At 40.7% G+C, this 17,287-nt stretch overlaps 1 protein-coding gene across 2 annotated transcripts in view; it reads right to left on the bottom strand.

Moving 5' to 3' along the window:
• The window catches only part of SDC2 (syndecan 2), a 119,821-nt gene that overhangs the window by 27,514 nt on the left and 75,020 nt on the right, over nucleotides 1-17,287 (bottom strand). The gene's annotated exons all lie outside the window — the stretch shown is intronic.

Below are 17,287 nucleotides of genomic sequence, written 5' to 3' on the forward strand. Positions count from 1 at the left end.
TTGGCAATGTGTTTTAAGAAGCTATGAAATCTTTTATACTATTTGACCAGATGTTTCTTCTCCCAGGAATTATCCTAATGAAATAAAAGTTAGGGTGTTTACTACTGCATTAAAGACAAATCAGGGAGACAATCTCAATGCCCACTATAGGGCAGTACTATGTCTAGTACATTATTATGCATGATATATTAGTTTTTTCAACACGGCCATTAAAAATCATACACCACATAGTAATAAGTAGAAGTATAACAACAAATTAAATTTAAAAAGCATACATTAATTTTTTCTAATATTACAACTATATTGCAATTTCATATACATTTGGCCAAGCACTAAAAAGGGAATGGAAAATGAAGAAGAAAGATAACTAGTTAGGGTGATGGATTTGTGTGTAATTTTTTCCTAATTGATATTACAGCTACATTTTTGGCACTATAATATTGCTAAAAGCACAGAAAGCACAAGACCGATAAAGTCATAGACACAAATGACTTGGAACCAGCTTTCAGACATCAACTATGCAAATAAACTTTTGAAAATTAATTAACAGCGAATATATCCAAACATACAACACACACACACATATATATAATATCTAATATACATATATATTATATATATATATATATATAAATCTAAAGCAAGTGTCATGAGCTGGGTGCAGTGACTCATGCTTGTAATCCCAGCACTTTGGGAGGTCAAGGCTGGAGGATTGCTTGACGTCAGGAGTTCAAGACCAGCCAGGGCAATATAGTGAGACCTCATCTCTACAAAATATTTCTTTAAGAAAAGAAGCAAATATTATGGAAGTATACAAGTACGAAACAAAAAAAAAAAAATCACACTTCAGAAAAATGCCAACTCACAGAACAGTGCCTCGGCCACTCCTGATCCATTTCATCTGTGGTCACAAAGGCAAAAGGTCTAATAAAATGGATATGCAGTGGTAAGATTTTAGGTTTTAAAAATTCCTGGGTCTAATAACTTGTCTTGTTAGCGCCTCCTTGCTCGTGGGTTATTTCAAGTGGAGAAAGCCAATCCAAGTCAAGGAGTGCTTGCTCCATTTCCCAGCCATGCAAGCTCCCTTCCAGCTTAGCCTCAGCCAGAGGAGGCAGATGCCTGCACTTGAGCCCTGTGCCTCCAACATACCTGCAGGGCTGACATGCCAGTGAGCTGGGCAGATGTTCCATACTGCTCCTGGTTTTCGGTGCCCACTCTATTACACCTACCTTGTCTGTTTGTAATGGGAGCCTCTCCTTCTGCTGATTACAGGAAAGCCTATAAGTGGACACAGTGACCTGATCTAGGAAGACTTTTGAAATGAAGAAAATGACACTTGCAGCTGGTTCCTTATACTGGGAGCCTAAAAATGTGTCAGCACTTTCAAAGAATCTCTTAACAATTTAAAAATCTAAACAAAAGCAAGAAAGCTAAAACAGAAGGAATAGTCCAAAGGTAATGAGACCACCGATTTCAAAGCTGAAATTAAAAGAAACTGTTCTGAATGGTAGGATTTTTAATACCTAGCATCAAGTCACCAGGGCGGCTGCACTGTGTGCCAAAGAGATTATTCATATTCCTGATATCTACTGGGAAAACAGCCTGATTCTGCCCAAGACTCCTAGCCCCAGGTTCTGTATTTATTTTTGTATATAAAGGAACTGTTCCTGGCCAAACTTTTTAACCAAGTAAAATAAATGATAACAGCCAACTAAGCAACTTTTAAAGAAATGGTTTCCTTGACAGAAGAACCAGGAAAATATTTAAAGGTATTAGAGTCTATTAAGAAATCCATCACAGAAACTGCATGAAATTCCCCAGGAAATGAAGCCTTCCCCAAGCTGTACCATGGCAGTTGGGGCAAAAGCAGTAGGTCCTGGTCAAACTGACACACTTCACGCAGAGTATACTGATGACCACATGACCTGTGTCATCTCAAAGCAAACGTATTTTAGAAAGGACTCCTGCTGGTGTGCTGAAGTGCTGTATATGAGTACTTTATCTGAAGAAGACATTCTTGCCAAATGAGGGGGAAAGGAAACCTGTGGACAGTAATAGTTTTTTTCACAACGACAAATACTTTATCAGCTGTACAAACTGACACGTGGCCAAAGCCCTCAAACATCCAAAAGGTAACCTAATCCACTCCCGTGCTGCCTTCTGTCTTTCTAATCTACCTCCATCAGAATCCATATATGAAGACATTCCAGAGTTCTGCTGACAGAATCATACAGTACTCTTTTACCTTTTTTTTTTTTTTTTTTTAAAGAGAGACAGAGTCTTGCTCTGTTGCCCAGGCTGGAGGGCAGTGGTGCAATCTCAGCTCACTGCAAACTCTGCCTCCCAGGTTCAAGTGATTCTCCTGTCTCAGCCTCCCGAGTAGCTGGGATTACAGGCGTGTGCAACTATGCCCAGCTAATTTTTGTATTTTTAGTAGAAATGGGGTTTCACCATGTTGGCCAGGCTGGTCTCGAACTCCTGACCTCAAGGGATCTGCCTGCCTTAGCCTCCCGAAGTGCTGGGATTACAGGCGTGAGCCACCACACCCAGCCCTCATATAGTACTCTTATCCTTATGATATCAGGGTCGAACAGGATGAAAGGTAAAAGCAAACTTGCAAAATGATAAAATTACATGCTTAATTAAAAAATACTTAAGAAGGACTTTTGAGAATACACTTAAAACAAGAACACACATTATTATTTTTTGGCCCCGAATGAGGCTGATTTATAGTAATTCACTACTGACAATTAAAAGTCTCAGTTGGAACACACATGTGTAAGTACCATTTCATAAGAGATACAACATTTCATTTTCTAAAAATATGGAAGATGAAGAAAAGCAAAACAGGAATTAAAAATAGGTCATCTCCGGAATTTTTTTTTCTCCAAGTTAGTCCAGGAATAAAAAAAGCTGATTCTACTGGTTGTGAGGCAAGCCGTACTACAGAGGCCCCTGTGGGATTTGGCACCCAGGGGCGCTACATGAAAAGTGATGCTAAATTCAACACTATTTTATAAAACTCCCCATTCTCTCTAGGATCTTCAATTCTTCCCAAATTCATGGGGCACCCCATTCCTGCAAATGCCTTCTGTAAAGCAGCCAATGGCAATGAGCGCACCGCTCCCTCTTGTAGAATGAAAGCACCCGGACTATCTGTTACATCTGAATTTTCTAGAGCATACAGATTCTTACTGAGTTAAACTCTGGGAGCCCAGTCCACATGAATGGTCTCTTGCTTGGGCCCTATCCCATGCCCTGTGAGGATGGCACCAATGTTTCTAATATTTAACAGATTTAACTGCTCCAGGCACACTCCCTTCCAGCAGGGGCTCTGCCCACAGAGTGGAGTTTATGATTTAATTGGTATGAGATGAGCCTATAGTCATGACACTCACATGTAAGATGCCAAATGAAGACATGTCCACTCCTCAGTGGCAACAGGCAACAGCTGAGGATATGGAAGCTTGGGAGCTATCAGTTGCATTATCCCTTTGACTGGACATACCTGGCTTTGGCCAATGCTCTGGAACAAAGACATCCTCTGACTCTCCCTTCCTGCTGCTTAACCTTACACTCTGCCTGTAGAAAAATGACACGCTTCTTGCCCCTCCTGCTTTGGAGGCTGAAGAATGTGGCTGAATGATTGCAGCTGCCACGGTAACCTCTTTGGCATGCGTGCCAGCAATGCCTCACCTAAGAGCCTTTCCCCTGCCTCGCCGCCCTGGCCCACCGGTGATGACCACAATCCGTTCAAGTGGTCACATTGCAGGGCAGCCCCCATGGTAACCCATTTGGAGCTGTTCAAGCTCATACCAAAGAATGATGTTTTTAATACAGATTGTTCTTTTTAAATCCTTTACAAAAGCAGCTGTAATCAATCGTGCTGGGGGCTCTATAAAAAGCTGCCATTGGGAAAGCCCTAATATTGATTCTTTTCCCTTTCATGGCTTTTAAGAAAATAATCCCATGCTAAGAAACTATAATCAATTTTTCTAGACTTTGCTAACATGAAACATTATCTAAATCAAAATGTTATCTTCAAAAATTACAGAAAAATTGTAGCCGATAAAACAAAGCCATACATTATCCTGCCTTTCATGTAAGAGGCAACATGTTTGTTTAAAACAAATGCCAAACAAGTTCAATAATTGTTAAATACTGATTAAAACTCTGCAACTCTTATAAGAGTTCTTTAGCAGATGACAATAGCTTAAAGATTGAGGAAAAAAATCTATCTTCATTTGAGATCTGGCATTTCCAATTTTTAATTTGCAAGATAATACACTACTTTCTCTGTGCCTATTCTTAGAGAAAACTATCAATTTTAAGCCTGTGTTTATAGACAGTCATGATTCCAAGTGGTCACATCCTGACTGAACTTTCAAAAACCAGAATATTTTAAGTCTTTTCACAGGAATTATGGTAGATATATTATTCTGTCAAGTTTGCCTTTTCACACTAGGCCTCTTAGAAACTCAAGCATTTCAAAAGGCACAAAGTCAATATTTAAAAAGCTACAAAGCGCAGACAAAGCAATTTGGCATTTTCATTTAAAACTTATATTAAAAACCCTCACTAGCATCAACAGCCAATTTCCAGATTAGACATTAAAGGAAAGCACAATGTAATCTAGTCTGTTATCTGTTTAGAAGAAAAAAAATTAAGACTTTATTAAAATGCCATACATAAAACGAATACGGAACCGAAATCTAAGTAGACTGACAGCCCATAATGCTTTATTGTCAGCGTGGCACCTACCACGTGAATGAAATTAGATCTGATCAAATCCAAAGTGCTGGCAAAGAAACAAAACACAAAAAACTTAACTGCTATTTGCTTTGCTCCCCAATAACAGCAACTGCAGTTTCAAGGAAGTGAGCTACAATTTCTGTGGCAAGTGTCTGATACGCATTCAGGTTTCACATTCCTGGTATCCAACAACCGCAGGAGTTTACTGAGGAAATGGGTGTACAATTTCCAAAGTTATTAGTTGGGAAGTTTAACTCCCTTTCCACACCCACCCCATCAACCCCTCAAATTAGAGAGGGCCCCTGCTTTTTCTTTCTTTCTTTCTTTTTAACACCAAACTAAATAAGCAAGAGCTGAGAGTTCTGTAAAACTCCTTAACACTAGCTGATCAAGGGCCTAAACCATTGTCAAGCCATGCCGCCTGGGGCTGTCACACAGGGCGCATTTCACAGCTTCACTGGTCTGGCAGCCTTTTTATCCCCAAAGTCATCTTAAGCAACTGTTCTTCAGCAAACAGACCTCTGAGCTTCATCTCTTCCATTGTAAAACTGGCACAAAAGAGCTAAGCATTAAAGGCAAACTAGAATCAGCCTGGTCAACTAATTTCAATCCCGTCCTTCTCTCTGAATGTTTTTATTTGCATTAGGGCTGTCTAAGAAAATCTGTGATGATGGAAATGTTCTACATCTGCACTGTCCAAAATAACAGCAAATAGCCACATATGGCTACTGAGTAGCTGATACGTGGCTAGTACGACCAAGGTACTCAATTTTTCATCTCATTTACTTTTCAATCAATTTAAGTTCAAATAGACACATGTGGCTATTTTTCCAGACTTTTCTAGTGGTTACCATACTGGACAGTGCAGCTCTAAAGAGAACTTAAGAAACTCCTGTTGGAAGCCTGGACGCATCAAAGCCACCTACCTTTGCTGGGCTAAGCCACTTAAACATTAACTGCACATTAGCAGAAGTCAGTGACTAACAACATAATTGCCTTTTCCGTCACAACTGTCCCTTGGCACTATACACCTGGCAGGAAAATTAAGGAGTCCATCTAACTAGGTCATTTAATGACTATTTATCAAACAACTGCTATGTGCTGACATGTCTATCATTTGTGTAAAACAGTAAGCTTCATGAATGGTAGACAAACTATAGTACAGCCATACAATGGAATATTATTGACGATAAAAAGATATGAGCTATCAAGCCATCAAAATACATGAAGGAACTTAAAAGGTACATTGCTAAGTGAAAGAAGCCAATCTGAAGAGGCTCCACACTGTATGATGCCAAGTATACAAAATGTTGGAAAGGCATAACTATAGAGACAGGACAAAGAGGAGTAGTTGCCAGGCGTTCAGGGGAAGAGGGAGTGGGTAAATAGGTGGAGCACAGGGAATTTTTAGGGCAGTAAAACTCTTCTGTATAATAATAGTAGATACATGATATTATGTGTTTGTCAAACCTCATGTAAGTGTATAACACAAGACGCAAATCTTAACGTAAACTATGGACTACAGCTAATAACAATGTATGAATGTTGGTTCATTAATTCCAACAAATGTGCCACACTAATACAAGATATGTTAGTATACAATAAGAAGTGAAATAGGGGAATGGATGGGGGGTATACAGAACACAATGTTCTATCTGCTCGATTATTCTATAAATCTAAGACTCTACCAAAAAAAATAGTCTATTCATTATCAAAAATACAAATACCTGGAGAACTCCTGAGGCCTGCCCATATATTCTGCCCTGACCAACCATCCCTTCTACAGTGAAACCAGGTTTTAGACAAATCACACAAGAGATGGTTCTTGTTTGCTAACGATGTATGTATCTAGCTGCCTCACCTCTCTGGCATCAGACTCAATTAGCTTCGCCAAATAAACGACACATTCCTGGACTTCTAGAAGTTATAAGTAGCCCATTTACAGTTGTAATGAGTATTATACATTCATTCTCATTCATTCATTCTTGCCTACACTGTTACATCAAGCAAGAAAGTAAAATGCCAGCAACAGATACGGAAAGTGTAGTCTTCTCTAGGAAAATGGCTCATTTTTGTACCAGTATTAAATAACGAGTTGCACCACTGTTCCATCCACTTAGCCATCGCAATCACTGGGATTTCTCTGACGTATTAATCAACTGCAGAGGAGTAAAAGTCTACTACATCTCAAGACATTCTTGGGACAACTGAGAAATGTAAATATGGATTGGATATTAGAAATGTATTTATCATTAACTTTCTTAGGTGAGATTGTGTTTTCTCCTTAATCCCAGGGGATAAATGCTGAATCTTCAAGGGTCAAGTATCCTGATGACTGAAATTTACTATCAATGGCACAACAAAACAACAACAAAAATCTGTATATAAAGAGAATAATAAAGCAAATCTGGTTAAAAAAAAACTACCAATTATTGAACTTAGGTGGAGAATACTGTCCTATGCTTTCAACGTCTCTGTATATTTGAGAATTCATAATTTAAAAGTTGGAAGGCAGTAGGGTAACTCCAGCTGAAAAAACTTCGGGTGACACCAGAGCTGGTATTAATCACTAATGGGACCAGAAAGTGCCGCCTTCCTACCAGGTACAAGAATGAGCTGAACTTTGCTAAAAAATTATACCAGCCTGTATAAACAAATTGGGCCCACAAAAGACTGCATGATGTGTTTGTGTGTGGGGATGGGGGAGGGTGGTAACCAGGTAATCTTCTAGGAGAAAAGACGGCTATGAACTTGACAGATAATCTAGGGCCCTAAAGGGAAAAGGTTTCTTTGACAACGGAAAGGGGGAAGACAGAAAAGTAGGTAAGAGAGGCATCTTTTATAAGGGCAGAAAACAATCAGAGCTACTTGCAAACTCTTTGGTGCCCTTTCGTTGGGCGAACAAGTATCTGACATGCAGAACAGACATCATTTCTCTATGTGTGTGGTTTTAATGGAATTCACATATTCAAATAGCTAAAGAAACAGAATTAGAGGTAAACATTTCAGACTGTGAGTGGCTTAGATATGACCCCCAGGAAACAAAACCTTGCCTCCTTGAACAAGTGAGTGAGGAGAAGTGATTAAACAGTTATGTCAACAGAACAGAACTCAGCACTTGGCTCCTATCGCCATCCTCACCATCCCCCTAATTTAAGAAACTGTTGGTGGCATCAATACATAAATTATTCATGTATTGTATATTAATATATTAAAAGGATGACTTGAAAATTCAAGCTGTACACTTCTGATCTGTGTACTTTTCTGATTGTGTTATACTTCAGTGGAGAGTTGACTAAAACCAACATAAAGAGAGTAACCTGAATCTCAGAAACCCTCCCCGCAATCCCACCACTCAGGTTTGCAATTACAGGTATTTACAAGACACCCACCAGGTGGATCTTACCGTTTTTTCAGAATTTTTCATTTGTTACTTATGTATCTGAGCACTTAAGTCAAAGAGATGCCAATGCTCACTCAGGAAACATATTTAGAAGGCTCTGCATCTCTACAGTTTTCATGAAGGAGAAAGGCTTAGATTTCTGGTTGTCTAGAAAAGGGGTTCCCAACTCCCAGGCCACGGACCAATACCGATCCATGGCCTGCTAGGAACCAGGCTGCACAGCAGAGGTGAGCCGCCCTGAGCATGATCGCCTGAGCTCCGCCTCCTGTCGGATCAGTGGCGGCATTAGATTTTCACAGGAGCGCAAACCCCATTGTGAAGCGCACATATGAGGGATCTAGGTTGCGCACTCCTTATGAGAATCTCATGATAAATGTACTGCGCTTGAATCATCCCGAAGCATCCCCCACCCCTGCCCTTGGTCTGTGGAAAAACTGTCTTCCACAAAACCAGTTCCTAGTGCCAAGAAGGTTGGGGACCACTGGTCTAGAACCTACAGGCAATGCAATACATTTTCCATAGTTCTTCCATTTTCCAAAAACATAAAACATAAAGATAGGAGGCATTAAATGTCTTTTTCACAGAACAACAGTAAGACAAGCCTATCACCTCAACACCTGCAGTAGAAAGCAGTCAAATGACTGTGAACAGGTGTAATTCCTACCACAGAGAACAAGGTCCTGCAGACCACACAGATAGCAGGCCTGGCTGTTACTTTTCAGCTAATGGAGATTCTGCACCTGGTAACCACAGATAACCAATCTTGCCTGGTTGCTGCTTGGTGGGGAAGGGCAGTTACTTCTGTAAAAAATATTTAGGAAGCAACTGTGGTTAAAATTCTAAATAGCCCAATGGCAGCTCTAGATAAATTTCTGATGAGGCAGCTGCTGCTGGCATATATTTGAATTCAGATCAAGCACAGGTAGGCTTTTTTGCTGCTGATAAAGCAGATGTTTTGGTGACTGTGATCTCACTTCTCTTCCCCTTGGGTCCCAGGTGCAGACTCCAGGTCTTTGGGTGGCTCTGCTGCCATCTCAGGGTCTCCCCATGAAGACCTGGTCTGTGTCCAGCCTTGCCAACCCCTTGGAAAGGCTAGAGACTTGCGAGAGCCCCTAGGTTAAAGATGCTGGCTACTGTATCCACTTATACCAAGAGTTAATTCATTTATTCACTGAGCACTGTGTAGGGTGTGTGCATGGTGCTAAGATCCCAAAGCTGAAGGGGAGCTGGTGCTAGCTAAGGAGAGGGGAGGAGGTGTGGAGGGCAGGGGGAGAACGGGGTTAAATGAGGCACGGGGAATGCAGGCGTTCAGGGGACCAAGACAGGATGAGAAAAGAGAGGAGTTTTAGTTCTGCATGATGAAGGGTAGGGTGTGTGTTCAGGATAGGTGAAATAAGGCTAAGAAAAGGGTCAGATCATAAAGACTCTTTGGTGAAAAACTAGGAGATTTATATTTCTTCTGTAAGCAAACGAGGGATGTTCGTGGAGAAGGTCAAAATTGTGTGTTTGGAAAGATCAGGCTGGATGTAATGCAGATGACAGATTAGAGGGGCTTGACTGCAGGCAGCGTGATCCATCTAATTACGGCAGGAATTGTGTAAGAAGTGCCAAACCAGAAGGGATTAGAAAGCCAGGGCAGAGTCAATGATATTAAAGTAAGTAAAATCTACAGGTTTCATCAACTGATTGAATGAAGGGTGAGTGAGAGGATATGATGATTTATTTTTTAAAATGACAATAGTCGCTGCTGTTTTCATAGAGCAATTCTGTGTCAGGTGCTGTTATCACTTTACATGGGTAAGACCTCAAAATCCTCCCAGAATCCAACACTGCAGGTATTAGCCCCATTTTGCAGCTGCGGAACCTAAGCCTTAGTGATCCCATGGTTTCCCCTTCATCACTTACGCATGAAGTGTAAGCATAGCACCCAGGTTTCTAATTTGGGGTCCTCGCTGAGAGATAGAATCCTTCACCGTCAACCACCATACAGGAAGTACGTGTGGGCTCAGACAGCAACTTGTGTCTGAGACACGATGGGAGGGGAGGGGGGAGAAGGGAGGAGGGGAGGAAAGGAGGAGTCGGTAGGGAGGGAGGAAGGAAGGAAGGAAGAAGGAAAGAGGGAAGGAGGGAAGGAAGGAAAGAGGGAAGGAAGGAAGGAAGGAAGGAAGGAAGGAAGGAAGGAAGGAAGATCTTTGATAGAGGACCGTTTTCTCAACTCGTGTTGAATGACTGGCTATTTGTGGTGCTCCTGGAAACTTGCCAGAAGGTCAGGCAACATTGTTGTTGGGAGGTCTGAGAAGAGGATCCATCCTGAAGTCAGACACCTGGACTGAAACTCTGAGGTTGAGTTTTTCTCTCTATAAAATGAGATAATAATTGTGCTCATCTCCCAAATTTCACATGAAGATTAAAGAGAAAAAAAAGTGAAATAGTTCATGTAAACTGTAAACAACAAAACAAAAAACAAGAATACAAGTAATTATTTAAATTTATGCAGATGCATCTGCTCTTTTAGGCAGGCAAGGTACCACATTAAGAAAGTGCCTATTCCTGGAGCTCAAGCCACCTCCGGGCAGATCACACAGCTTTCCTAGTCCGTGTCATAACTAAGCTGGTGGTCACAACAATCTGGCCAATCCTGATATGAACAAAACAAAATAAACAAATAAAGCTTATTAGGACTGAAAAATAAATGAAGACTCTGCAGCTAAGCCTAAAGCTAACCCCACCTTCATATAAACCTATTGCAATAAGGAATTCCTTGAGGTAAGAAAGTATTCAACTAATGTAGTTAATGACTCATAGCAGTTGAAAATTGGACAGTAAATAAACAAAGATGACACCGACAGTGATTCTACAGAAATGGACCACGATATGTGCAGGGGTGGAAATTTAGAAATTGTGGGATGGTTTCTGGGCACAGATTTCTGATTTGTGGCTCAGATATCAATAATTACATAATGTGGGGTCTTTGTTGTTTTTAGCAAATTAGCTTACACAGCACCTGGGTTATGATGAAATATCTAGCCATCCCAAGGGAGCACAAAGTACCCAGTCAACTTTGACACTTGGGCCAGCCTGGAGAACCACGAATGCAGGCACCTCTCTGTTTCATACCACTAGAACCATTTGACTGCGGAGTTCAAATGTGGCACAGAACACTCCTCCACAAAAGACCAGTCCACAGGCAGTGGGCATCACTGCTGGCCAGACTCCCTGGTCCTCAGCAGATGGCCAGAGATGTTTCAAAGCCCAAAAAATGCTTCCATAAAATGAAAAATTTTAGGTATTAACCATCTTCCTCTTTAATATGAACAAACATTTTCCACCAGGGGTTCTGGAGTAAAAAACCATTAAGAAAAAGATTCATTCTGCAGCACCTCCTGTAGGGTTGCCTCTCATTGTCCCAGACCCTGTGCTCCAGGAAAAGCAGTAGTAACACACAATGAGGCCACCGAGGTGGACTCGGGGAACAAAATGGGGTGGCAGCAGTCTCCACAGACTGCTTGAGCCAGCACTGATGGCCTTTAATAGAAGGATAAACAAACCCCAATTTACCTTCCTAACAACCCTTCCCTACTGAGAAAGCCAACCCTTCAATTTACTTGTCCTGAGCCAAGACCTTTCCAGAAAGGAAAGTCTACCTGTGCAATAATAATACATGCTCCCAGTGACTTGATAGCGCCAGGATCCAAAGGTGCTAATGATACTATTATTGCTCCCTCTCGGTTTCAAAAGCCACCAAGCTGACAAAGACGAAGTTTATGAAATAGAAAATGTTCAAGGTACTGTCTTCAGGATTTTTTTATTACTTGTGACAGTTTTAGTTTGTGAGCAGCTAGGTTTCCTTCCATTTCAACACAAATTTGTTGTCAGGCAAAGTAATACGTAAGCCAGCAAGAGGGGGTGCTGTCTTTTGGGTACCCACCAATTAGCAAATAATTAGAAAGCAAGGCAGTGCCTTCTCTGCTAGCCAACCAAGTACATCACTAGGTAAAGAATCAAACCCCAGAACCACAAACACAAGATTAGGCTGAATCATATAAATAGGTCAGAACACCAGCAATTTCACATGGTTTAATCTGTATGGAAATATGAGTTTTTTATTGCTTTGTTTCTATTTTCAAGTTTTATGCAGAGCAATAGTATTCAAACTGTTCGCTATGGCCCATAAGACCCTGGTGATCGGGGCCCTGCCCCTTTCCATCTTAATTTCATCCCACCTCCCCAATCATACAAACTTTCCCCACCCGATGGCCTTTGCAGCTGCTCTACCTCTGCCTGAAACGCTTCCCTCAAGCCTTTTGTGTGGTTAGTTCCCTCTCATTTCACAGGACACAAATGTGACCTTCTCCAAAGAGGCCTTTCCTGACCATCTGACCCATTACTCTCTACCCAGCACAGTCCAACAGAAGTATAACGCAAGCCACATGTGCAATTTAAAATTTTGTAGTAGTCACATTTTTTGAAAGTGAGACACATTTTTTTTGGCTTTTTCAAGTTATAGTAAAATATACCTAAGATTTACCATTTGAACTAGTTTCAAGTATATAGTTCAGCGGCATTCAGTATCGTCAAACTGTTGTGCAACCATTACCACATCCATCTCTAGACCTTTCATCATTCCAAAAGGAAACTCTACCCATTAAACAGTAACTCCCTATTCTCCCTTCCCCCTGGTAACCACCGTTCTAATTTCTGCCTCCATGAACTTGACTATTCCAGTTACCTCATAAGTGCAGTAAGTTTCCTTTTATGCCTAGCTTATTTCACTTAGCATTCATTTTAATAATATACTCTAATCCAATGTATGAACATTTAAAATATAATCAATGTAAACATTATTAACATTTTTACACATTTTTTAATATACATTTTTCATACTAAGTTTGAATTCCAGTGTGTACTTCACCCTTACAGCATTTCTCAATTTGGACTGACCATATTTCAAGTAAGTACTCAGTGGACATATGCACCTCGTGGCTATCACAGTGGAATGCACAGGTCTCTTTCATTGGCTTGTTTTACTTTCTTCATTTGCCTTTCTCCACTGAAATTATTTTTTCTTTGTAAGTCTACATACTTCTCGAGAGTATGAGTTCCCCAAGGCCAGGACCTGTGTCTTTGGGTTTTTGTTTTTTGTTTTTGCCTGCTCTAAGCCAAGCATATATTAAATGTAATACAGTCATATAAGTATTTCTAGACAAATGTCTTTAAGGCAGATGCTTTTGAAAATGGAAGGATATATCTCCAAAATATCACTTTGATCCTGTACTATCTGGAACAAAAACATCACTAGAGACTACTAGTTATCGTTCCCTTTGTACAGGAAGACTAAGCAGAGCTTGGGATAGTCGTTGAAACCCTGGCACCAGACTTGCCTGGCTCTGCCACTTACCAGCTGTGGGATCTCTCTGAACCTCAGGCTCATCACCTATAAAACGGAGAAGAGAGTGATAATGCCTACCTCATGCAGCTGCCAAAAGCATTCAATCAGTTCACATTTGTAAGGCACTTTCAACAATGCCTAGCATTTAGTGAGTGTCCTGTGTGTTGGATCAACAAATCACACAAATATATTTTGCATTGCCATTTCAGGGGTGACTCTGGAGTGAGTGCTTCAGGCGACTCCCCTTCCTGTAGCCCATCTACACACAATGTCAGGACTCCTTTCCCAGAGGGCACATGTGCTCACACCTCCCGGCCCCTTATAGCACTAACAGTCCCCACCGCCTCCAGGAGCCACTCTAAATTTCCCAGCAGTTTCAGAGCCAGAAGCAGGGAGCAAAGTGAATGACCTCTGAGAAGACACCCAGCCTCCTGTGCCCCAGGTTCTTCATCTAGAAAATGGAATAATAATAATACCTACTTTACAGGTTATTGAAAAGTTAAATGAGTTAATACATGCCAAGTACCTTTACAGTGCCTAAACATAGTAAGCACTCAATAAATATCATCTGGTATTATTACAAGGCTCTCCACAACTGGACTCCAACTTTTACAGCTTCATTTTAATTCATTTAGCAAATATATTTAAGTACCTACTATGTACTGGGCACTGTCTCTGTCTCTACAAGGCTCTTGCTCTTATAGAAGCTTAGAGTCAGATAGGAGAGAGGGAAGAGTTGTGGTAATCCAGGAGATAGATACTCTGCTAAGTGTGGTGTGCTATACTCTACACTGGCCCAGTAACGGAACCTAACCCAGAACTGGGGTGAAGATCAGGGAAGGCATTTCATGGAGGAAAGGATATCCAGGCTGAGAGTGTAAGAAAAAGGAAGAGGCCAGGAGCGGTGGCTCATGCCTGTAATCCCAACACTTTGGAAGGCCAAGGCGGAAGGATGGCTTGAGGCCGGGAGTTCAACACCAGCCTGAGCAACACAGTGAGACCCTGTCTCTACAAAACATTTTAAAAATTATCCAGACATGTTGGCGTGCACCTGCAGTCCTAGCTACTCGGGACGCTGAGAGGAGGATCACTTGAGCCTAGGAGTTCAAGGCTGCAGTGAGCCATAATTGTGCCACTGTACTCCAGCCTGGGGGAAACAGCAAGACCTTGTCTCAAAAACAAACAAACAAAAAAACAAAAAGGAGGAAGCAGTGAGCATTCTACCCTTCTTATCCAAGCAGCAGCCATGTGAAATTTCCCTTCCCTGACACCCAGTGACTTTTCCTTACTCTTCACACTGCTTACCTGCATTGCACTCTGGCTTACATCTGCCTATCCCAAATAGATGAACAGTTCCCCTACCATGAAGGAATACATTTGAATGAATTCACTTCTCTCCTAGTTTCTCTTAGGACTAAAGACCCATACTTCTAAAATGGTGGCCTGAGTTATGTCCTAGACAGGGCTGCATCAACCAGCTTTGGGTTCAGCACACCCATGCTCAATTTCCAGTAGTTAATCAGTTCACATGCTCCAAACCTGCAGATATAAGAAAGGGTGGCACTGTTTCTGGGGTTTTTATTTCTACCCATAAATCAAGAACTCCAATCAAGAGCTCTACTTCCAGGTTTTCACTCTGGCAAGTTTTTCTACCTCTTTGACCACACACATCACTCCAACCACCATGCCCATCTGGCAAATACAGTCCACCACCAGACACTAAAACAATCATGTTAGCAACTGACAGTCGATTGGTATGTCTGACAGGTTATGGTTATGTGTTTAAAGTACCTATGAAAAGCAGATTCATTCAAGCTGTTCCCTACTTTTGTTTAAACCAACTCTTTGGGTTGGCCACCGATCTTACTCATTACAGTTAACATTTCATTTTCCACCCCCACAAGGTATATTCTTTCACCACAAGATGTGCCAACAGTAATTAAGAACTTCTGAGGAAGAGAGGAAAACCTGCAGGATTTGCTGGAGAGAGAGGGTGTACCTAGCTTAACCCTCCTGTAACTTTGTAACAGAAGGCAAAGAAAATTGAGGTAATTCTCCTTTAAGTTTACTGATGCTAAAACACAAGAATTGGTTTTACTGCCATACATTAGGGTAAAGAGCCAGTAATTATGCCTCTATATGAAAGCATGGGAGAAAATATGGACCTTCTAGTGTGCAGCAGACCTGGGTTCAAATGACAGCAACACTTTGAAGGAGTTTGCTCTTCTAAAAAGTGAGGATAAAACCATTGCATTCTATGGGAGTTACAATAACTGCCTGCACATTGTCTAACAGTACCTGGTACATAACAGGTGCTCAACGGAGGTTTTACTCCACTTCATCTCTCAGACCATGAGTGAGTAATTAGGTGTTTATGATAAAAGTAAGTTTAGGAAAACATATCTATGACAACTAAATTATTCCTATGATTCTTAATCAGATTAAAAATGGCAGAACAAGAGCAAAATAATGTCTTTTGCAGCAACTTGGATAGAACTGAGGGCCACTATTCTAAGTGAAGTAACTCAGGAATCAAAAACCAAATACCACATGTTCTTACTCTTAAGCACAAGCTAAGCTACGGGTGTGCAAAGGCATACTGAATGGTAAGGTGGACACTGGAGACTCAGAGTGGGGAGGGAGAAAGGCGGGTAAGGGATGAAAAACTACCTACTGGGTACAATGGACACTATTCAGGTGACAAATGCACCAAAATCCTAGACTTCATCACATATAATTAATCCATATAACCAAAAACCATGTATCCCTAAAGCTGTTGAACTTAAAAAAGTTTTAATGGCAAAACATGCCAAAATTAAGACTTCTATAAGATGCCACTTTCTGTTGAAATTGCAACTGAGAGGTACAAAATCTTCCCTTTTTGCTACCAGAAGTTTTGAAATCAGGCTTTGACTACAGTTGAGTAGACACTGTTATTGGTATGAAAGCTTACTATCACCTTGTAAACTTTAAAAAATAAAGATATAGGCCAGACACAGTGGCTTATGCCCGTAATCCCAACACTTTGGGAAGTCGAGGCAGGTGGATCACTTGAGGTTAGGAGTTCCATACCAGCCTGGCCAACCTGGCAAAAACCCATCTCCACTAAAAATACAAAAATTAGCCAGGCGTGGTGATGGCCGCCTGTAATCCCAGCTACTTGGGAGGCTGAGGAAAGAGAATCGTTTGAACCTGAGAGGCAAAGGTTGCAACGAGCCAAGATCGTGCCAATGCACTCCAGCCTGGGCAACAGAGTGCGACTCTGTCTCAAAAATAAAATAAAAATAAAGATATACTTGAACATACATATATAAACACATAACCACACCCCTCCCTAAATATAGATGCTTACAATAAAATTAAAGCATGAAAACAGGGCACATGCTTCTCAAATTATAAGGTCAGAATGATTTAATTATAACTAAAAAAAAATAATAAAACAAATATAAAAATAAAATAAAAATAATTTAATAAAATAGATCAATCTCAGAGAAACTAAATACAATCAGCAAAAATTTTTTGTTATGTATATATGCTTGCTAGTTATATTTCACATAAAACTAATAAGTATGAGAGTTATAAGATCCTCTTTAGACATGAAAACATACCCGAATAAAATTTGTTATGATCCACATTTCGATAGTTATGAATAGAATGCCTGAAAACCCCTGCACGATATGCTTTATCATTCTAATGAATTCAAATGAATTAATGTTTGTTTCCAGAGCTATCATACCATTAAT

Source organism: Colobus angolensis, unplaced genomic scaffold, assembly GCF_000951035.1.
Source record: "Colobus angolensis palliatus isolate OR3802 unplaced genomic scaffold, Cang.pa_1.0 Scaffold16, whole genome shotgun sequence".
Taxonomy (NCBI): Eukaryota; Metazoa; Chordata; class Mammalia; order Primates; family Cercopithecidae; genus Colobus; species Colobus angolensis.